Source organism: Cupressus sempervirens, chromosome 4 (genome assembly GCF_028749045.1).
Source record: "Cupressus sempervirens isolate cs-2001-9-10 chromosome 4, ASM2874904v1, whole genome shotgun sequence".
NCBI lineage: Eukaryota > Viridiplantae > Streptophyta > Pinopsida > Cupressales > Cupressaceae > Cupressus > Cupressus sempervirens.
In genome coordinates this window covers 825231701-825256159 of record NC_143121.1, presented here as the reverse complement: position 1 = coordinate 825256159, position 24459 = coordinate 825231701, and positions in this window count along the sequence as shown.

Sequence of the window (24459 nt, the reverse complement as noted above, 5' to 3'; positions counted from 1 at the left end):
GAATATCATTTTATCATTCAAGGGATTTAATTGTTGTGTTTTGGGAGAGCACATCTACATCCCTCACACTTGAGCACACCAACAAGGCCTCTTATGGGTGTGGTTGTTGATTTTCTTTGAGGTTATATGAGGACTTCATTTTTTGGTTGCATAGTTGATTTAAAACTCAAGTAGACTTAGTGGTCTTTATCAATCTCGTTTGAATCTTAAATGCATATGCTACTAACGCTTGCTTATTTACGCATGCTCCTGACAGGTTAGGTTTTCCCATATACAGGTATATATGTAATGTATTGTATCACATCCAAAAGAGATATAATATGGAAGTAATGTAGTAAGTAGAAAAGAGAAAAAAAGTGAAGTACAAGGCCATAAGAAGTATAAGGAGTAGCAAAGATTTACCTATCACAGCAAGGTGATTTTTACACTCATAGGTATCTCATTCAGCGAATCAAGTTGTAGATTAGAGATAAAGCTATTGTTTCATCCTAACAGGTGGATCAGTCAAATCCTTTAACAAGTAACTTAAGCTTATCATAATATTTCCAACATTTGGTATCAGATCTTTTGTGGTTCTCAAAGAAAAGTTTAACAGCTTGAGCAAAGACCAAAGGCTATGGAAATATTTAGACTTGACAAGGCTATTGATAATGAGAAGCTAGATTTGAAAATTGATATTGCACAACTCAAGAAAGAAAAGGAGCAACTCTATCAATCTCTGAAAAGAAGAAAAGATCTTGCAATCTAAATGAGTGGCCATCTCTACACTAAAGAAAGAATTAAAGACATCCATTCAACAAGCAGTCCAAATGAAGCCAATGAAGTAATCAAAAAACTATTAGAAAAGAATGGTTCACTTCAAGAAGAAGTAAGAAAACTAAGAAGAGAGCAAGAAATTTAGTCAGTAAGACTATGTGAAGTTATGGAAGAGAAAAGAAAGATAAAAGAAGAAATAGAAGGAAAGAATAATGAGATTCAATATTTATCCCTTTAGCAAGCTGACTTCATGAATTAGCTCACCAATGCAAATGAATAAATCATGAATCTAAGATTAGAGACTGAAATATTGCAGAATGATCTAAACACTAAAAGGAAAACCAATGAGAGGATGATGAAATCTCAAGTAGACATGAATTAGTTGAATGAAAAAAGTCATTATAGACAAAAGAGAAAAGCAAGAATTGGATATATAGATGAAGGTGAATCATCCAAGCAAGGAACTCAAAAGAATTAAAAACCTACTTGTAGTCATTGTTGTAAGATAGGTCATACTTCAAACAAATGTTGGAGCAATAGGAAAGAAAAATTCAATGGAAAGTGATACAATTACAATCAACATAGTCATAAGGCTAATGAATGCAAAGAGAAACCTAGGTTTGAAGGCAAATGTCATAAATTTAAGAAGCATGGGCATAAGTCATCAGAATACAAAATTGAGATATTGAACCCAGTAGAACAAATTGTGAAAGCTATATTTGGTTGGGACTATAGCACTTGGTGCAGATGTCAATACTATGGAGAATTTTGACACATTGGAATGAATTGTGTAAAACATCATATGAGGATAAGAGATACTACCAAAAGATGTTTCATATGTACAGAACTCGATCATCTTGCCAAGAACTATATGAATACTTGAAGAATTGAAGATGAAAAGAAGGAAAAACCCAATAACATTAGAAAGAAAATGGCACAACAATGGGTTCAAAAATCTTCCAAGAATGCAAGTCTAAGCAATGATGAACAAGTCACTCAAGAATTTGGTAACTCTACCATTTCCACTTTATCTCTCAAACAAGTACTGGAACTAGGATTCTAAAAAATATATCTCACACTAGTTCTAGTTAGCAAGATGAGAGATCCAAATTAGCATTCAAGATACAAAGGGATCATACTCAATGTCAATCATTACTGAATGAGGTCAAGTTACTATCTTAATGAGTGAGGTTAGGTTGTAGACCCTATTGAGCAAGGTTGAGAGTAACTAAGTTCTATGCAGTTATCATGCATTTAATGCAAGTGTAGTGGAAGATATTTTGTCATTTGAGCAAAAAATCTTACCAGGCATTTATGGAAAAATTTGATGAAAAAGGGTGAAATCAAAGTCATTTCTCACCACAAATGTTTGAGAGCTATCTATGCAAAGTGATCTTCGGACCATTCAAGCAATTTGAGAAAAAATTTATTGAAGGTTTTCGTATTCTCTCAAACCCTACAAAGTAAAGATGGAATCCACTAGTAGAAAATCAAAGAAAGGTTCACACATGTTAATTCAAGGCATGGAATAAAATGCACCAGACTTCAAGTTGAACCCTGTCATTATAGAAACCCTAGATCTGAGTGGAGCTTAGTTGCAAATTCCACTAAAGATATTGTCAGTCAATGATATCCATTCACATTTTAAGTGTACTATTTAAGATATCGGTACATTAGAAATGGATGGAACCCTTAAAAATTTATATGTCAATGGTTTGTTGAAACCAAAACATCAACATCTTGAAACAAAAGGTTTAACTCACATTTTGTATATGCCACAAGATTTCCAAATAAAATGGATAAGATATATTCTCAGTCATATGCACAATGGTTAGCTATTGTTGGAACAACCCATTTTGATGACTAGGAAGATGATCCATAGGATCACTAGTCTTCCCATGTTGACAAAATAAAAAATGACTAAAATCGTAAGTTGGGTCAAACTAGAGAAGAAAACCCTTTCTGAGTGGGATGGAATGGGAATGAAGATTAGCAGTGTGATAGATATGGAACTCAAGTTTGGGATACATGTAATCACTCACAAGATATACAGTTTGAGTAGATTAAATAGTGTGTCATGTGAAGTAGTAGATGTGGCATACAAGATGGTCAAGAATAACCTATCACTTAACCTTGCCAAGTTGATGTTGAAACAGTTCAACAAAAACATGGAAAGTATAAGAACTTCCAAGAACAATCCTTGTAAGTTTGGTTCACTTTTGACTTGTCTATTTTTCTATGTTCAAAATTTTTTCCCATCTAAATGTACAGTAGTTTGGAGGAAGGATGTACCTATTCTTTATCAAATTAATGAGTATATTACTGAAATGGGAGAGAACTATGCAAGTATTATGGATAACTACTTTGATGCATTCAAAGAGAAGATGAATAATAGATTCAAAATTCCAAAGAAGCTAGTTGATGATTACAAAGATGATGTTTGTTTCATGGTTGATAGTGACAAAGTGTACATTCAGGTAGTTAGACCAAGGACAATATGGGTCAAACCTCTTGGTTATGAGGTAAACATTGATGAAACTAAAGACATAATTAAGGCATTGATCAATGAGCTTTTAGACCCTAAAGCTAGATAATTTGGTACTTATGATGAGACAAAGGCTAGAATTGAATTTGAAATTAAATTTCCTTAGGTAGTCAACAAAGGAAAGAAGAGAATTTCCAAACTAAAAACCAACACCACTCTTCTGTTGATTGAAGGCAAAGGAGAAGATGAAGGAGAAGATGAGGACAAATCAGAGGATGAAGAACCATTTAAGAAGAAATGCTAGGTAATTATTACCAAGCCTACCAAGACATCTACTATTGTGTTTACTAGAAGATCATCTAGGAAGAAATCATATAAAGAAGGAGGAGATATAATCTTCAAGAGGCCTCCACCCACCTTCCAAGAAAGAATGAAAGAATTAGAATCAAGGGTTGGGATAACAAACTTCAAAGCACTAAAGTATGAAACTAAGATTGAAGAGGAGTAGAAGCAAATAGAAGATGGTAATATCTAAAATATCTAAAATGGGAAAATGGAAATATTCCCTAGATCAACTTGCTCATCAGATTCTTAATGTTTTAATGGAAATCAAGCCAAGATGGGAGAATGCCATGAAAATAGCAAAAGACATATATGAGAAAACCCTACAACAACTCATGCCAAGTTTGAATGATAAGGAGGTAAAGGAATCTCTAAAGAAAAATGAAGAAAAGTTTACTTTGAGATTCAATTCTTGTTTTGTGTTGTTAAATGACATTGAACATATAGTAAATAATGCTACAAACACTTTGAAGAGCATTTATCTTCTTCACAAGCCGAGTGATTTTGTGGTCAGTGTCAGTGATAAGGATGAAGATGATGATGAACTAGAAAAGGATGAAGAAGTTACACATTTTGATAATGTGGATGATGAGGAAGAGGAAGAAGGGTAGGAAGCTACCGAGGAAGACTTACCAGATGTATAAGATACTAAGGAGACCAACCCAATGAAAATTTCTACAGTGATCATAGCCTAACTTCTTCATTCTCTAAGAAAATTTCTAAAAATATCAAGCTCGAAGAAAGCTTCAGCAATATTGATTGTGACAAACACAATTTGCAAAAGCACTCAATCAATCTTTGCACCTATCTAGCTCAGCACCACATTGACTAAAGTGACAAGCACTTCATCTACTAAGAAGGAAGCACTTCCCTCTACATTAGTTTTGGTAACTCCAGGTATTTCTACTATTGGTATTTTGGCAATAAGTATTGTATCTACTTTTTCAGCAAGCCTTACTATTTCTACAATTGCTTCCATTCCTAGCATGCAATTAATAAGTGCAAAGACAATTGAGACCAATCCTCAACCAAGCACAAGATTTTTGGGTAAAGGAAAAGAGAAGGAAGAAGACATAGATCTTAATGAGGAGATTGTTATTCCTAATTGGGATATCTCCAATCCCAATTCTAATAAAATGTAAACATTTAGAGAACTTCTTCAAAAGAAAGCTAAGCAGTAGAGGCTTAGAGAAGAAAGGAATAAGGAATTCTAGATAATTGAGGATGCAAAGAATATTCTTGCAGAGGCACTAAATATAGAGATGGATACATCTCAACCAATTTTGAATCACTTGGCAGAGGTAGTCCAAAAATTCAATGATGATTTGAATGGACAAGAGAAATTGTTGCAGAGAGTAGAGAAGAAATTTGAGAATAAAGTTTTAGAACTTATTGCTGAACAAATGCTATCCAACAAGTAGAATTATCTACTATTCTAGGTTCACTGGAGACCTCTTGCAACAATGTGTCTTCACTATTTAGTAAACCTTGTGATATTTCAATTTTTACTAAGGAAATAAAAGATAAACTATCAAAGATTAATGAGGATTTGAAGGCAAGTGCACAATAGTTGCAATTTGACCTGAGTTATAGCTCTACCCATTACAACAAGATCAAATTCCTAACTAACATGCAAGCAGAATTTTTGAGAAAAGAAGCCAAAATAAGAGCTACATTGATAAATATACAAGGCATGATTCTCCCAAACATGGATACATTGCAGAAACACACTACACATGTAAAAATGCTCATCCATGACAACAACTTCTCCATTGCAGACCATATAATAGAATTGTCAGCAGAAGTGCAAATTGCATTGCACACATGCAAGGTGTTGCAAGAGAATTGGGACAAGATAATGGTGCTAATTTTGAAGGTATGTTCAGACTTCTTGTTACATTTTGGAATTATTGTATAGTATATATAGCTGAAATCTTTGGCATTAATGTCAAAAAGGGGGAGAAGAATGTAGAAAATATGTATATTGTATAAAGAAGGAAAAGATGTATATAGATGTATTGTGAAGATGTATATATCAAATGTGGAAAGATGTAAATTATGTATGGGGGAGCATTACCATATTATTCATGTATAGAAATACATCTCTTACAAAACCAATTTTGAAGAATCTCAAAAATAGTATACTCTATTGAGTTGGAGTCATAAGGTAATGGATATAGGTGTTAATGAACATTTTTGAATTCAATTTTGACTGATAAGTGTTTTTGTCACTAATACCAAAGGGGGAGATTGTTGAAATTACAATCATGTTTGTTATTAGTGACATACACTTATTTAGATTGTAAGCATCTACAGAGCATATTGTATAGCAAGCAATGTTAACTAAGCATTTTAGACTCTATTGAGCTCTACGGTTCCTACTGAGTACCTTGGATAGTTTTAGTTTGCACCGAGTGGTCACTACTTTGGTAATGATCAGTAGTATAAATTGAGCATCTCAGTGTATGCTGAGTTTATGGGTACAAATGGAGTCATGCAGTGCTTAACAAGTTCCTAGTTACAATAATGAGAATCTAGTGTTGACTGAGCCACTCAATGTTAACCAAGTGATTCATTTTATATGTCAAGTTTCACAATAATCACCAAGTCACCAGTGCAGACCAAGTTCAAGACTAATTGGAAGTGATTAGTATGGATTGAGCCTCTATGTCTACTGAGTGCATGATGATGTTGAGCATTGATAGTGGATGTCAAGTATTAGAACCTCACCAAGCTAGTCTTTAGAACCCAAGTTCCTACAATATGAGCCAACTTTGTGCATTTTGTGTAAACTTGTATTATGGCCAACTTTGTAATTTAATTAATTGGATTGGCATATATGTAATGTATTGTATCACATCCAAAAGAGATATAATATGGAAGTAATGTAGTAAGCAGAAAAGAGTAGAAAAGAGAAGTACAAGGCCATAAGCAATATAAGAAGTGGAAAATATTTACCTATCATGCCAAGGTAATTTTTACACTCAAAGGTATCTCATTCAGCGAATCAAGTTGTAGATTAGAGATCAAGCTACTATTTCATCCTAATAGGTGGATCAGTAAAATCCTTTAACAAGTAACTTAAGCTTATCATAATATTTCAAACAAGGTGAGGCTTGGTCTCAATTGTCCTTGTACTTAATAGTTGCATGTAGGAATAGAAATGATGGTAGAAATAGTAGGACTAGCTGAAAAAGTAGATATTGGACTTATTGAAAAAATACCTTGTGTAACCAAAATTGGTGGATGAGGAACTACTAACTACTCAGTAGATGAAGCATTTGTCACTTATGACAATGAAGTACTGAGCTAAATAGGTGCAAAATTTTATTGGGTGCTAGTACTTGCAATGTTTAACACAATTAATCCTATAGTAGCTTTTTTTGAGCTTGATGTTTTTAATGCTTCACTTGGAGAATGAGGAAGTGAGGCTATGACCATTGCTGTAATTTTCTTTGTGTTGGTCTCCTCAATGCTTTTGAACTTTAGGTAGATCTTCCTCCATAGCTTTATATTCCTATTCTTGTTCCTCATCATCTATGTTATCATAATGTGTTACTATTGGGCATTTGTTTTGCATGAGGTCAACGACAGGAATCCATAGTGTAATTCCTCTCTTGAAAAGAAAATCTTTTTAAGGATCCACTCCAAGGTTTAGTGTTTGTCTTGTGATGTACCAAAATCCAATCAGTAGAAGATAAATGTGAGTGTTCAGGAGGAGGCCTTTGCTGGTCCCAAAAACTCTTTTACCTTGGAATCAAGTAAAATTTGTTCGATGTCTCAAAATATCACACCAAAAGAACAATATTTTTTGTATTTTCTATTTTTCAATGAATGCAACTCTAACAATGCAGCTACTATGAGGTCCTATTCTAAGAGTGGGTTAGCAAAGAAAATAATGAAACTGAAAGCAAATAACATGAAATCAAATAACTTGAAATTAAAATTCCTAAATGGACATAAGCTACAAAACACAACATGCTGTGAGTTAAACCTTTGAAGAAATCAGTAGGAAACCAATGAAAACAGGAGCAACACTTCCTAGAATCCATTGATGCAATCGTCGGTGAGAATCTTTAACAAATCGAATGATTTTTCACTCTTCATCAAATTGCAAGGTCATGGAAAGTGCGCTCATGCGAGACAAAAAGCTATGTAGACACAATTGGGTGATCTCTTCTCAAGCTTGTTATGTCAACAGAATTCATATATCTATAGCAAACACCAAAACTAAAAGATCACACAACCAAAAGCAACACAATAAACCTTTGGCTCAATCACAATATCATGAATAAAATCCACAAAACAATGACACATTCAAGAAAGAATAACTACACTCCAAATGCTAGCACCAAAAGCATAACTTTATTGCATAATAATGGCGGCCCTTTTTACATTTTACAATGGGGTATTTATAAGAAATCGTCTCCTCAATTTGTGTTGAGAGTGAGAGATATCTTGATGCAATAAAATACTTTTAAAACATTAAAACAAACTAAATATATACAAACTGGTAATCTAACTAGTGCTTAGAGGGACTCCATCCATATTTTATTCATTAATTGGATGCATGAGCCCTTTACATGTCAAAAATAATGAAAGCATGAGAGAGAAAGTAGGAGGAAGCCATCAGTCGAAGTAGAAGTGCATGGAGACACCAAAAATAGAAGCTGGTCCTTCACTTGATGTGTGTCAGTGTTAACTTGCATCAAAATGCATTTCCAACGCCTTCAAAGTGCTCTGATTTCAATCTCATCACGTTCCATATGGTTAAGAACCTCTTTGACTCCCATAGTCATCATCTGTCAAGAAGTATCTCGTGTAGGCTTCCCTAACATGATATCCTTCACTTCATAGTCCTGAAGGCTGACAACTTCTTCAATAATACCTTTCGGAGGGTGAGCCACCTGTGCAAATAAGTCTTGGTTTCAAGTAGTAGTAATGAATGCAAATGGTGTTGCATCCTGTAATGAAGAGTCAAGCTTGTCTAAAATCTCTACAATGTCACAAATATCATCCTTTGAAGCAAGGAATTGATGCTTAGCACTTCTCATTATTTTCTTCCGGAACCATCTCAGGATATGTCTTTCTGTAACCTTGGCTTTAGATGATGAAGGGATGTGTTCAACTACCTCCTTCCCTCTATTTCTCTTTCTTGGAGTCTCCTATTATGAGGGTTCTTCTTCTATATTCTCAGTTTCTATAGATCTCGTAGTTTAATCCTCAACTTCTTGGGAAGGCTATTGTATACATTCCATAACCTGTGCCTCTTTTGATGGCTCACTAGTAGTCCTTGGTTCTGGTTCTTCTTGTAATGATGATTCCTTTTGAACATGTTCCTCTAAACTCAGAGGTGGAGGTGTCACTGAAACCTTACCTACCATCATAGCCTGAGGTGAAGATGGGGGCGTTGGATGAGGACCTTGTGTCTTAGGTGGCATTTGTGTCCAATCTTGCTGTTGAAATTCACCTATAGGAGTATCTCTAATCTTATCTACAACCACTTCTATACCCATTGGCATAAAATCAAAATCTGGAATGGAGAGAATATCATCACCTAACTCCCTTTACTCATTCATCCATCATTATAGTTTATCTTCCAAAGAAGAGAGCTCTACCATTTCAGCTTGGGTGGGTGGTGGGGTATTTTTGACATTCTTCTTTCTTTCCAATTCTGTGGCTTTGGCCAGTCAGGTTCTCCCTTATAGAGGCACTTGCTCTTCCTCCCCATCTGACTCTATTTCATCCTCATCTAATTCTTCCTCAGGAATGTTTTTAGGAATAGATGGATTAGGCACTAATCTTTTACGAACTCTCTACCTCTTGTTCATTCTAACCTTAACCTTCCTTTGCTTCTATGGAACCATAGGAGAAGTGAGCTCTTCATGCATCAGATGAATGGATGTCTCTGGAATCTCTCCCTCTTCTTGTTGGCTTGACAAAATAGGAGGCAATGGAAAATCAACCTAGATATGAGAAATTCTAGGGTCTTGGGGGTCTTGGGGAGTAGATTCATGTTGCTGCAAAGGGGCCCATTCTTCAACATGTTCTATCTAGATCCTTTGAGGAGAAGCTCTCTTCCTCTTTTCTTTCTTCTTCTCTAAAGGATGGTAGTATCCCACTAGGTGATCAAGCTGGTAGACTATTTCTAGCTTGATAGAAGACTGGAGCGCAAAGATAGGAACTATGATTTTCCTCCCCTTTACCCTTTCTAGGTGAGCATGTGCATGGAATATCACTATGTCCAAAATTGGATCAAGTGGAAAGGGTTTCTTGATCCAACTCTTTGTCATTTTGATGACATGTCTTGCTCGATGATTAATATCATCTCCTTCCTCTCTATCAACTTCTGCATTCAGAACGGGCCTCTCACCAACTTTATCTGTATTGAATAAGGGGTCCAGTAGCTCCTACAAATCCTGTAACCTTATTTCATCTAGGATGGTCAAATGGAGAGCCTTCTCCGCTAAATACAAAGTCATTCTATAATAGTCCCTGATATGAACATCATAGTCATTTGTGGCATTCATCCAATGATCTTCAATGGAGTCTTCATGGTAAAACTCTTTTCTTGCCAGATTTTCCACTTTACCAACATTATCAAAGAATAGCTGAGGAGAGTTATATTCTTCAAGAGGATAATTTTCCCATTCCCATTTGAAAGTCAAGATATCCTACTTTCTCTTTACCTAGTATGCTCCTATTACAAAAGGCCAATCCCAACAATGCCTTTGTTGTTTCTTGATCCTCTCATAAGCTGACTCAATCTGCCGAGAAATTTCCATTAGAACCAACCTGTCACTTGGGTACCTTGGGAGCTTCTTTGGATGGATAGATGCACCACCAACCTGAATGTATGTGAATGTTTAGAACTGGATGAAATATGCACCAAGAGCTGTGATCTATGCCTTAGCCTCATCAAACAATATTTTCCCATAATCCTCTTCAATGAATCGAATGATGGAAAAGATGAAGGCATCATTGAAAATCCTATACTCTTTGCTTTGCGGTGAGAGCTTCTTCTTAATTAGCTGAGGATAAACTATATACGGCCATGCATTAGGATCCTACATATTTCCCTTCTTGTATAACCTGGGATAGTCAATGGCTCTTGCTGCAAGTAGATATACCACATAAGAAGTCATATAGAACTTCTTCTTGTCCTTTACTATCCGCAACTGATCACATAAGTTCTCACTAAGTGTGGTGGCCCAATCCAGTGGCATCTTTGCATGTCTGATGGTCTCAATGAAGTTAACCATAAATGGAGCGAGATGACTCACTGCAGGCAATCCCATAACCCTGCTCAGGAGAATGATTGAATATCTAATGTCAACCTTCATGTATCCTCGAGCCATATCTACTTTACTAATTGTCTTTCCTCGAGATGGCTTCTCAATGAAGTATGATGAATATATTATGTCGATGGCCTCCTGGTGATGATCTTTATGCCACCTCTCAGCTGCTTCATATGAAAGCTTGATAAACTGATCAGCTCTAGGTAAGTGAAAAAGTCTCTCGATATTATCAGGTCATAGATCTAAGACCACTTCCATAGTGACGCTCTTTACCACCCTTTCCTTAGGAACAAAATATCAAGATAAGTTCATAATCAATTCAGCTAACTGAACAGTCCTAGGATGTGATGCTGCATTTACCAATCTAGATCGGGTTAAGGCAAATCTCAAAGAAGATCTTTTAGTTGGGTTGTTACAAACCCTCAAAAACTCTCCCAAGTCCATGTGTCCAAGTTCTATGTCTTTGATCTCAGAGTGTTCATCATGCAATTGTGACTTCAGGGTTACACCTTGGAATTTTTACACAACTGGCTTTTCTGTTGATCTAGATGTGGATGCCATTTGATTATATTACCTGCACATCACAAAGAAAAACAATGATTCATTACTGGATACATATAAAACATTAAAAAAAATGATATTTTAGAACTTATTTTATTTGTTGTGATTTATTAAAAAAAAATTTATTGTTATTATTATTATTATTTTTGGGGTTTTTGAATTTACACAAAAAAAATTAAATTAAATTAAAATTGTTAAAAAAAAAAAGAAGAAGAAGAAGAAGGGGTTAAAACGCAGTGGCAACGGCGCGCACACGCCCAAGAGGGTGCGACGATAGTCGCACGCGTGCTTCCAGAAGGGTGCACGACGGTGGTGGTGCACCTTGGTCTAGAAGGCGCGCACAGTGGTAACACCACACCATGCACGTAGAAGGGTGCAGCGGCAATGGCGGTGACAGCGCCACGCTACCTACAGCCCAGAAGGCATGCGCAGTGGCAACATCATGCCATGTGCGCAGAAGGGCATGGTGACAACACCAACGTCATGCCGCATGTAGCCTAGAGGGCAAGCACAACATCGCACACCTACCCAAAAAGGCACCTCGACAACGTAGCATCACGCACGGCCTAGAAAGGCACCGCAGAGACAAGCGTGCATCTTCTCCTAGTTGCGTATGCGTGCGCGCGAGAAGACTACATGGACATAGAGGGGTGGGGGGAAGGTTTCATACCTTTCCCTCTTAGCACTCTTAAAAGAAATGAAGTGAAGAAGAAAAAAAGAGGGGAAGGGGGTTTTATAACCTCCCTTTCTTCCTTGCCTTTGCAAAGCGTGCGTGCCTCGATTTTATTTTATATTTATTTTTTGACTCTAACTTATTTATCTAAGATTTCTTCTCCCAACTCCCAAACTAAGTCTGGGAGTCAATAAAAGTAGGGGGTCCCCATTCCTAATGAGGAATGGGGCGTGTGTTGTGGATACCACAATAGTTACTTATTCATCATCAATTTTCTCATCTTTTACATGTTCATCATCATCTTCCTTGTCACTAACATTAATAAGAAAATCACTATTCTTATGAAGATTATAGATGTTTTTTCATGTGTTGGTAGCATTCCTTACCACATGTTCAATGTCATTGATCAAAATTAGACAAGTGTTAAACTTCAAGGTAAGATTTTCTTCATTCTTCTTTAAGGATTCTTTTACTTCCTTATCACTTAAGCTTGGCATGAGGTTCCTTAGGGTCTGCAAATATATGTCTTTAGTAGTTTTCCTTGCATGCTCCCATCTTGGCTTTATATTTTTCATTAGTTCATTTGGAATCTGTTGAGTAAGTTGATCTAGAGAATATTTCTATTTTTCCAGTTTAGATATCACCATGTCTTCAACTTGCTTGCTCTCCTCTACAATCCTGGTTGCGTACCTTAATGCTTTGAAGTTTTTTATGTTGGCTCCTAAATCTATTTCTTTCAATCTTTTCTAAAAGGTGGGTGGAGGCTTCTTGAAAATTATATCCTCAACTTCTTCACCATCTTTTGTTTCTTCCTAGATGTCCTCCTTATGAACACAATAGTAGATGGTTTGGAAGGTTTGGTTATAATAACCTTACCTTTCTTCTTTACCATCTCTTTTTCTTCTAACTTCTCTTCATCTTCTACTTCATCATCCTCAATGTCATCAACTTTTCCTTCAGTCAATAGAAGAGTGGAGCTCATTTTCAATTCTACAATCCTCTTCTTTTCTTTGTTGGCTACTTGAGGGAGTTTTATTTCAAGTTCTATTCTTTCTTGTGCTTCATCATAGGTGCCAAAGTATGTAGCTTTTGGTTCAATAGGCTCATTTTTAATAGTGCTTCAATAATGTCCTTGGTTTTATCAATGTTAACCTCATAACCTAGAGGATTGACCCATACATTTCTTCGTATAACTGCTTGAATATATACTTTTTCATAGTCAACCATAAAAAAAATATCATCTTTGTAATCATCATCAAATTTCTTAGGGGTCCTAAACCTATTATTCATCTTGTCCTTAAATGCATCAAAACAGTTATCTGTTACGCTAACATAGTTTTCCCCCATTTTAGCTATATATCCATTGATCTAATAAAGAATAGGTACATCCTTCCTCTATATGATGGCACCTTTAGATGGGGAAGAACTTTTGCACATAGAAAAATAGACAAGTTAAGAGTTAACCAAACTTACAAGGATTTTTCTTTAAAGTTCTTATACTCTCCATATTTTTGTTGAACTGATTCAGCATCAACTCGACAAGGTCAAGTGACAAGTTATTCTTGACCACTTTGTGTGTGAGATCCAATGCTTCACATGATAGATTGTTGATTCTGCTTGAGCTGTATACTTTGTGCATGATGACATGTATCTCAAACTTCAATTCATATCTATGACACAACTAATCTTCATTCCCCTTCCATCCCACTTGGCTAGGGTTTTCTTTTCTAGTTTGATTCAATTTAGGGTTTTGGTCATTTTAGCTTTTACCAACATTGGAAGACCAGTGATCTTGTGGATCATCTTCTTTTTTATCACAATAGGTTGACCTAACCATAACTGACCATTATGCACATGGCTAAGGAAAGGATAAATCTTATCCATTTGATCTAAAAATCTTGTGGCATGTGTGGAATGCAAGTCAAACCCTTTTCTTCAAGGTGTTGATGCTCTAGTTTTAACATGCCATTCACACACAATCCTCTCAAGGATTCATCCATTTCTAGAGTTCCAATATCTTGAATAGCACACCAAAAATGTGAGCAAATTTCATTAATCAACAATATCTTTGATTGAATTTGTGATTTAGCTCCAATTGGATCTAGGGTTTTTGTGATAGTCAGACTCAGCTTGAAGTCTAGTCCCTTCCATTGCGTGCCTCAAACTAAAATATCTAACCCTTTGTTAGATTTTCTGCTAGTGGATGCCTTTTTTCTGGGTAAGTTTTTCAAGTATACAAAAATCTTCAATAGTAATATGCTTAGATCTCTCAGATGCTCAAAAATTGCTTTGCACAAATAGCTCTAAAAAATTTGTGGTGACAAAATATTTCACCCTTTTTATCAAATGTTTCCTTTCAATTTCCATAAATGCCTAGTATGATTTTTCGCTCAAATAACAAATTTTCTTCCACTTCACTTGTATTAAGTTCTCGATAGGGTCATCCATGACTCGATGTCTACACAACAATCTTAATAGCTCCCAACCTTGTTTAGTATGGTTTGCAACTTGACCTCACTCATTAATGGCATCTCCTTGAATGCTCAATGATCCCTTTGCATCTTGAATGCTGATGTGGATCTTTCATTCTGCTGACTAGAACTAATGTGAGATGTCTTCTTCAGAATCCTAGTTGTAGTTCTCCTTGTGAGAGATCAAGCGAAAATGCTTGGATCACCCAATTCTTGAGTGACATGTTCATCATTGCTTGGAATTTCATTCTCAAAATATTTTTAAATCCATTGTTGTCTCACCTACTTTCTAATGTTATTAGTCTTGACTTTCTTTTCATCTTTAATTCTTCCAGTATTCATACAATTCTTGGCAAGATGACCAAGTTCTATACAAATGAAACATCTTCTAGTAGTGTCTCTTATCCTCATGTGATATTTTACATAGTTCATTCCAATTTGTCCAAATTCTCCAAAGTAATGATATTTACACCAAGTGTTATAGTCCCAACCAAATATAACTTTTACAATATGTTCTACTAGGTTCAATATCTTAGTTTTTCATTTTGAAGATTTGTGCCCATGCTTCTTACATTTGTGACATTTGCCTTCAAATTTAGGTTTCTCTTTGCATTCATTAGCTCTATGACCATGTTGATTGCAATTGTAGCATATTCCATTGAATTTAGATTTTCCATTGCTCCAACATTTGTTTAATGTATGAGCTATCTTACCATAGTGATTACAAGGAGGTCTTTGACTCTTTTGAGCTCCTTGCTTGGATGATTCACCTTCTTCTATATATCCAATTCCTTCTGTTTCCTTTTGTTTGTATTGGATTTTCTCATTTAGTTGATCCATGTATACTTGAGATTTCATCATCCTCTCATTGGTTTTCCTTTTAGTGTTTAGATCATTTTGTAATCTTTCATTTTTTTTTATCTTAGATTCATGATTTCTTGATTTGCAATTGTGAGTTGATTAATGAAGTCTACTTGGTGAAGGTATAGGTATTGAATTTCATTGTTCTTTCCTTCTATCTCTTCTCTTATCTTGTTTTTCTCTTCCATGACTTCACATAATATTATTGACTAAATTTCTTGTTCTCTTTTCAATTTCTTAGCTTCTTGAAGTGAACCATTCTTTTCTAATAGTTCTTTAATTGCTTCATTGGCTTCCTCTAAATTGCTTGAATGGATTTCTTCAATTGTTTCTTCAATGTAAAGTTTTTCATTCATCTGGATTGTAAGATATTTTCTCCTTTTCAAGGATTGAGAGAGTTTCTCCTTTGCTTTCTTGAGTTGTCCAATAGCCAATTCTAAATCTAGCTTCTCATTGTCAATAGCTTTATCAAGTTTGAATACCTCCATAGCCTCTGATCTTTGCTCAATTTTATAAACTTCTTTCTTGAGAACCATAATGCTCTTATACCAATTGTTGGAAATATATGTGATAGGCTAAGTTACTGAGAGGGGAGGGGTGAATCAATAACCTATAAAACTTAATCCTTTATTAGTAATTAATCCTTCTTGTATATTCTAATCTAATTGCATGCATGAAAAATTGAAAGCATCAAAACATTCATAACACTTTTGACACACAATATGGTGACCCAAAAACCTTCCAAATAGAAAGTAAAACTGGGGTGGGGATGATACCCACAAGCTTTAGTACTGCTATATAAAGTTGGCTTGTTAAGGCTTAAAATGATCACGTTTAATGATCTTCCCTGTTAGAAGCAATAAGGACTACTAGGTCCACCTTCCAAAAGGATTTACAAACATACATTGAAGTATGCACTCGGTAAAGAGATTTACTAAAGACCATTAAGTCTACCTTGTGAAAGGATTTAACTGATCCACCTGTTAGGATGAAACAATGGCTGGTCTTTGATCTATAACTTGGTTTGATGAGTGAGATTACTTTGAGTGTATGATCAACTTGCTGTGATAGATAAATCTTTGGTGCTCCTTATACTATTGTAACCTTTGTATTTTTACTTTTACTCTTTTCTACTTGTTACATTACTTTCATACTATATATTGGATGTGATACAATATATTACATATATACCAATCCAAATTACAATTCAACAAAGTCAGCTAAAATACAAGTTTACAAAAAATGCACAAAGTCAACCGAACTGCAAGAACTCAGGTTCTAAAGACTAGCTTGGTGAGGTTTTGATACTTGGCATCCACTATCAATGCTCAGCATCATCATGCTTTTGGTAGACATAGAAGCTTGGTCCATATTCATCACTTCCTAGTAGTCTGCACTCAGTTTGCACTGGTGACTCAGTGAATACTATGAAACTCGGCATATAAACTGAATCACTTGATCACACTACATAGCTCGATCAATGCTATCACAATGACCTTGATATAAAAAAAATAACTTGGTTAACATTGAGTGGCTCTGTCAACACTGGATTCACATCATTGTAACTGTGAACTCAGTAAGCACTACACAACTCAATTTGAACTGAGAAACTCAGCATACACTGAGATAACCAAATTGTTGTCCTAAAACCTCAAAAAGGGCTACAAGGAAAATTAGGCTTATTGAGATAAATTTTTAGAAAATAGAACTTGGGGAAGTAAGCCAATAGTGAAAGTCTCATTGTTGAGTGTTCCTTGCAGCATCTTAGGTGTGAGTTTGACCCAAGCAATAGGTTGGAGACCATTTCCCAATTTTAGCCATTTTTACCATTTTTTGAGCACTAGCACTTCTAGTAGAGAAATGTATCCTAAAGAATTGAAGAGTTGTTTGGAAGGTAGCCATTGTTTTGAAACCTATTGGGAGGAGTCTTTAAGGGATCAAGGAGTTATAAGAAGGTAGGATTACCTTAAAGTGTTGAAGTTGGGCATTTACTAAGCTTTTGGTCTGAGCACTTTGCATAATGGTTGAACTAAATTGAATAAATGCTCCAAGTTTAAATATAGATTAAAAATAATTACACATTAAGAGGACAGAATGAACTCCCTCTAACCCTTAAAGGGAAAACTATGAAGCCTCTAGTTTACCACGAGGGGATACATAAGAAAAATCATCATGAATGAAGTAAGGCTTAGATCTAGATCTAGGTCTAGGTTGACCCTTTAGGCAAAAGCTTTCTAACTTTGAGAATAAGCATAGGTAGTGGCTTAGTGTTATCACCACTATGGTAAATGAAGAACTATGAAGTCAATATTTTAAAGTTAGAATAGAGATACTTAGACAATTAAGTTACTACTAGTTGAGAATTGAATCAAAATAATTGGTAGCAATAAATGTATTTTTGATAAGTTCAACTCATATAGATCATCTGGTTGAGAGCCAAGGCTTGAGGCGATGGGTTACCCCCATGGTCCTAGGTTTGAACCTCTCTCCAGATTTAACCAGTGGGACTGTAGTGCAAGCCTATTGCCCTACTTGCAGAGGATTAGTCTCACTCAAGCTCACTTCTTCTAGGCTCCAACTTGGCAATTTGTAAGACCAAGGTAAAGGCCAATTAGACATTGGGCTGGGTCACAGGGATACCTCTATAGTTATAATTTAAAAAAGAAGAAGACAAAAAAAAAAACCAATCTTACATGTAACTTTAAAAGTCGATCTAAACAAACGGGTATATGCACCGAGTTGTGGTGCCAAAAAGGTGACAACTCTTTTTCTTTTTCTTTTTTCAATAGCGTGTATGCACTATAGCATGTACGTGCTTTTAAAAAAGTAATTTTTTATAGATGGGCTACATACCCACAACCCATCATTTTCATCTCTATTTTTTTGCATTCCTACACCAACAGTGTGTACACGAGTTCAAGAAACAAAGGTTTTTGCCATCCCAGTTGCCAATATGCCTCCTCACTGGCAAAATCCAAGATCACAAGCACACCCATGCTAACATCGTATGTGATCTTAACTTCATTTTTCATTGTTTGATATGTTTTTCATATTGTTTTGTAGGTTTTTTATATTGTTTTGTAGGGTTTTTACAATTTTTATTTAAATTTGTTTATTTATTTGGATTTCAATTGATTTTTTAACAAGAAATGTCCATAATCAACCGGAAAATCCACAAGAACCTCAAAACCCTCAAAACCAAAACCCTCCCCAGGAAGAACAACAAATTCCACAACTCGAAACAATTGCAAGACCTCCACTAGGCACATAAGAAAATATAATAAATGAAAGAGAGAGAGGCAAAATTGAATTAGAAAGACTCATTTCTCGATTGAAAGAGTTTGGACAAACCAATCCAATGAGGGCTCAATTGGCATCATCCCTCAAATCTATTAAGACCCAGATAGCCTCAGTTAGTGGTTAGTTAGATATTTGGTGGGTTAAGAGGGATGAACAAAAAATATTTTATGCAAATAAATTGTCATATGAAGATGTTAAAAAAAAAAGAAATACCAAAAGGTAGGATATGTGCATTATTTAGAAAACTTGGTGAGAAAAATACTGTTAGAGAGGGTACTAAATGGTTCTCCATCCATTGGTGCATACATGATGCTATTAGAAATAATTTTTGGGATAGATGGTGGATGGTTTTTTATGCCCCTCCTTGTAACAATCATGAGGTCCCCATGTATTTTTTGAAGAAATTATATTGCAAGTTTGTCCTTGGGGAGATCCCCAATTATTTTGATATATTAGACTCCCAAGGTAGAGGTGGGGGATCATTATTTGAGAGGCCGAGAGCATGTCATGACCTTAATGTAGTTAGGGCACTTGTGGTCAAGCCACAGCACGAGCATGTGACTATTCCTTCACTTGTAAAGGAACATGTAGAGGCCAACGCTCTAGGGACCATTAATGCTTTGATGTAGACCCCCATCCATTCCATGATCCCATTAGTTGAGGGGGAGCCTTATGTGCATCGTGGTCACATGTGCACTTCATGCGGATCCCTATGCACATTTGGCACTCATGCTGGAGATGGTGCGGATGATGGGTTTGTCACTGATCAGTTCCTGAATGACACATTTGGCATTGACACACAGGTAAATTACAATTATAATTTACTAATTTGATCACATTTCATATGTATAGTGAATGATTAATTAATTAGCATCTATTGGCATTGTTCAAAATTCAAGGTCAGAGTGTTGTCAAGCCTAGAAACGATCCTCTGGGCCCATTTTTTTCCTCCTCCACAAGTCTAGAGGTATGTATCAATTTATTCATTTTAATTAATACATATATTTATTCAATAATCATATTAAGGATTGGCAAAAAAATTATGCATATTCATCAATTCTCTACAGGACCCTCAACCTTTACTATGGACTTAGAGCATAGAAATCATATGAGCTTCGTATAGGTACAGTTGTTTCATGTTAATTTAATTCATTTGATTATATTTGTTTCATGTTTCATGTTAAATGTAACGTGTATTGTATGACATGCAGCTCATGATGTTAGACACCCCTCCTCATCTCTGATAGTCTGTTGATCATGGAGTGGCCGTAGCTATGGCTAGCTCACAACCATTGACTGAGGTATGAAAGAATTTTCTTCATTTTAGTTGTTGTTTATAATAGTTAGTCTCAAAATTTCTAATTTTATTTATAAGTGATTATATTTATTGAATTGTTGTAGGGTCTTGTCACACTTGATCATCCACGAGCCTTCGAGGTGGACTTGCAGAGTGACTATTTGATGGTTGTAAGAAAATAATTGATTTTGTGTGTACATATATTTGATTTCAACATATAATAAATATTGATTCATATCTACTTTTTTTGTATCAGCTTGAATTAGAGAAGAGCCTCGACAAGAGGATGAGTGACCATGTTAGGAGGACCCCATCATCTCCATCGTCTCCCTCCACATTATGACAAAAGACATCGAGAGATTTGTTTCCTTCCCCTCGTGGGAAGGAACATATATATTTGATCTAGATATGTATATATATATAGGCATCAGTGGACATATTCGATACACATTTGATGTATATGATACTTTATATTTGATGTATGACATTTATTTGATGTATGACATTATTCAACTTATGACATTATTGGTTATCATTTTATATTATATGTTTGTTCATGTATGACATTAAATTAGATATGTTTGTGTATGAAATTAAATTAGATATGTGCATGTATACCATTAAATTAGATATGTTTATGTATGACATTAAATTCAATACCTAATCTATTTGAAACTTTGATAGAATATTGATTAACAATAAACTTTATCATTGTTTAAGCATAAGTTAATCATTTGCAATATGTCATCGTCATATGATTTATGATCTTGTTCATGTTTAAAGTTTTCCTTCTCTATCATTTGTTTATCAAGTTTAATTCAATACCTAATTAGTTTGAATTTTTTATACAATATTGATTGGCAATAAACTTTATTAGTCAAGATCGATTAGGACCTCCTGGCAATAAACTTTATCAAGCAATATTCATGGACCTCCTGGAAATTGATCACCTAAATGAGAACCTTGAGATTTATTAGGAACTCCATGAAATAAATCAGTAGCTTGAGAAGCTCTCCATTTGTTAGCTGAATTAAAACCTTGGATTGTAGATGGCTGGCCTTCATTGTAAAGACCAATTTTATAAATATACAATCAAATAAATAGCGTATTCATCTAAGCATAGAAATATTGTTACATAAGAAGAAGATCAAGTTTTACAATTGCTAATAATCGTTAATGTATGCACATAAATTTAAACCTAAAAAGGATGACCTAAAGAAGAAAAATTAATTATGAAGTCGATACAAAATCAATAAGAGAGTTCTCGCATGATATCTTCAATATTTTTTGAATTAGAGAAAACTAAGTATTAATATGATGATCTCTATGAATCTATATCACCATCTAGATGTCTCTCTGCGTCTCCCTAACTCTCTCTATTTTATCTCACATTCATCCTCTTCTTATATCTCTATTCATTTATCACTATGGTTTTATTTCCTTTAATCTTCATGTCTACCTACACCTTCTTTTGTTTCCCTTTATCTCTATGCATCTTCTCCATGTTTAGCAAGCATTGGAGTTATAGGGATAGTGATAACAAACATGCTTATGTTGTAAAGAGAGGTGAGAAGGTGAAAATAAGGGTGTACTATAAGTTGGAAGATGAGGATGATTTAATGGTTGATAAGTGGGTGCTTTATTATGATGATCCTAATGATCAACACATTTGCATGGAGGTTGTCCAAGGTAGAGCTCATTGCAATCTTATGTTATATGACAATCCATATGCAGATGCTATTTTGAATAAGTCTATTTTCATCCCTTGATTGCAATCTTGGCTCCATGATGTTTTGATTTGGGAGGTGGTTAGATGGAACTATGAATATCTTTAAGTAATAAATTGTATTGATTTTGATTTAATTTATTATTAAATATTTTAATGGATACAACTTTGCTCTACATATTTCTTCATTATAGGCTTAGTTATACCATTTTTACAATATGAATCTTCATGGTCACTTGTGGCTCTTCTCTAGTACTTATTTTTATAATCTTTATAAATAATAAATAATTTAGTTCTAATAGAGTTTTAGTCTTTTATAAAAATAATTTTTTGATGGAAGATTTTTCATTTAAAATTTTGTCTTACATTCAGTAAAATTGATATTTGTTGGACACTTAAAGAGATTTCAACTTCATCAATAGATCAATTTCCTATCAAAAATTATCTTTGTTTGAAATTACTCTATCCAACAAAATTAGATCAAAAGTTCTCCAAACATTTATGTTAAAAATAAGATAAAAATTTGATCACAAGTGGTCACAAAGTTTGTGTAGAAGAAAAAATCATTGTTACAAAAAGAATATAGACAAGAAGGAAAAACACAATTAGCTTGTTGAGCTTCAATACATAACCACCATTCGTTATCATAAATTAAAAAATTCAGAGATAGTAGAGAAAAGATGGATTATTTGCAAAAAAGTCATTTTAAAAATCATAAATGTAACATAATCACTGATAGTTGTATGTGTTTTCATACATTAATGATTGTAACATAATCACTAGTTGATTGGAATGTTTTGTTATTATTCTATAGTAACTAGATTAAGGTAAAAATAAAAGTTTAATAAATAGTTGTCATGTATAGGAAAGAGAGATATCTCACATGAGAGGGGGACGAATCTAAGATGACACATAAGATACTTGTAAGAGGGAGCTATACTTGTTAATGAATTTACAATGCATGTTATGGACAATCATAGAGCATATTTAAAAGATAATAAAAGAGTATGACAAGTGGAAGGAACATGTTGTTTTGTAGACTCATATTCAAATTTGGGTGTCAATTTTCTAATGAAGGATTCAAGCACTACAATTTGGTAGTTTGGCTCATGTTATCCTTGTAGCTTACTCTATCCTTGTATCTCACTCTCTCTTATTCCCCCCCTCTTTATATTTCTATTTTTTCCATATCTATTTTTTTTCCATATCTATGTAGCCATCTATCCTCTTTATCTCCCCCTCACTAATGCAGAGATGTTGAGCAAGAAGTGAGGTTTAAGCACTTTCTTCTTCCTAATCTACCAAACTAAACTTGTGGCCTTCCTAATATCTTACTCCTTTAGGATATCAATTTTGTGGCCTATCCAAAGTGATAGGGTCATTTGTGAACTCCTCCAAGGTGAGTACTTCTCCAATCAAGATCTTGCACCTTTTTGTTTTAGGGACACTAGTCCTATTGCAAGCCAATAACTATAACTCTTCACTAATGGCTTCACCAACCCCAATTTTCTATTGGGACACCTTCCTTATGTTGAACTAATTGAGAATCAACTCTTGGTTTAACCCTCAAATTCTCATACAATACAAAATGTTGACTATCTTAGAATTCCTTGTAGGTCTCTTACTCTAATTTTTTGGACTTAAATTCCTCTTAGGTTGAAATCTAACTATTCTATGGGTAGATTTAGACACCCTTTTGGAATTTACCTAGCCACCCGAAGCAAACGGAGTAGACAGTTCGATCCCATGACGAAAAGTGAGAGAGATTTGGAAGTTGGCAACTTTGTACTAGCCAACACTGTAAGTTTTAGCATCACCCGAGATGGCATCATAAAATGAAAATAGAGTGTGATCTCTAAAAAGTGAGAGAGGTTGTTTTAGGCCTCCACAACATGGTCCTGTAGGAACTATAATCACATCCATACCTCTCATGAGCTCTGAGATATGCCCTGTCAAAGATCGCAGCCCTATAGCATTTAGTGACCCTTAGGGACGTTCCGGTTCGGCATGCTCGAGAATGTTCAAGTGCTGAAGGGGGTAGGATGAGGGTGGGGATAAGGTTTACCTGGCCACCCAGAGCTAATAGAGTAGAAAGTTCAATCCCACGATGAAAGGTGAGAGAGATTTGGCAGTTGGCAACTTTGTACTGGCCAACACTGCAAGTTTCAGCACCACCCGAGATGGCATCGTAAAATGAAAATAGAGTGTGATCTCTAAAAAGTGAGAGATTTTATTGTAGGCATCCACAACATAGTCTTGTAGGAACTAGAATCACATCCATACCTCACACGATTTTTGAGATATGCCCCGTCAAAGATTGCAACCCTATAGCATTTAGTGACCCTTAGGGACGTTCCGGTTCGGTGTGCCCGAGAATGTTTGAGTGTTGAAGGGGATAGGATGAGGTTGGAAATAGGGTTTACCTAGCCACCTAAAGCTAACACAGTAGATAGTTTGATCCCACGATGAAAGGTGAGAGAGATTTGGCAGTTGGCAACTTTGTGCTGGCGAACACTACAAGTTTCAGCATCACCTGAGATGGCATCGTAAAATGAAAATAGAGAGTGATCTCCAAGAGGTGAGAGAGGTTATTGTAGGCCTCCATAACAAAGTCTTGTAGAAACTAGAATTGCATCCATACCTCACATGAGCTCCAAGATATGCCCTGTCAAAGATCACAACCCTATAG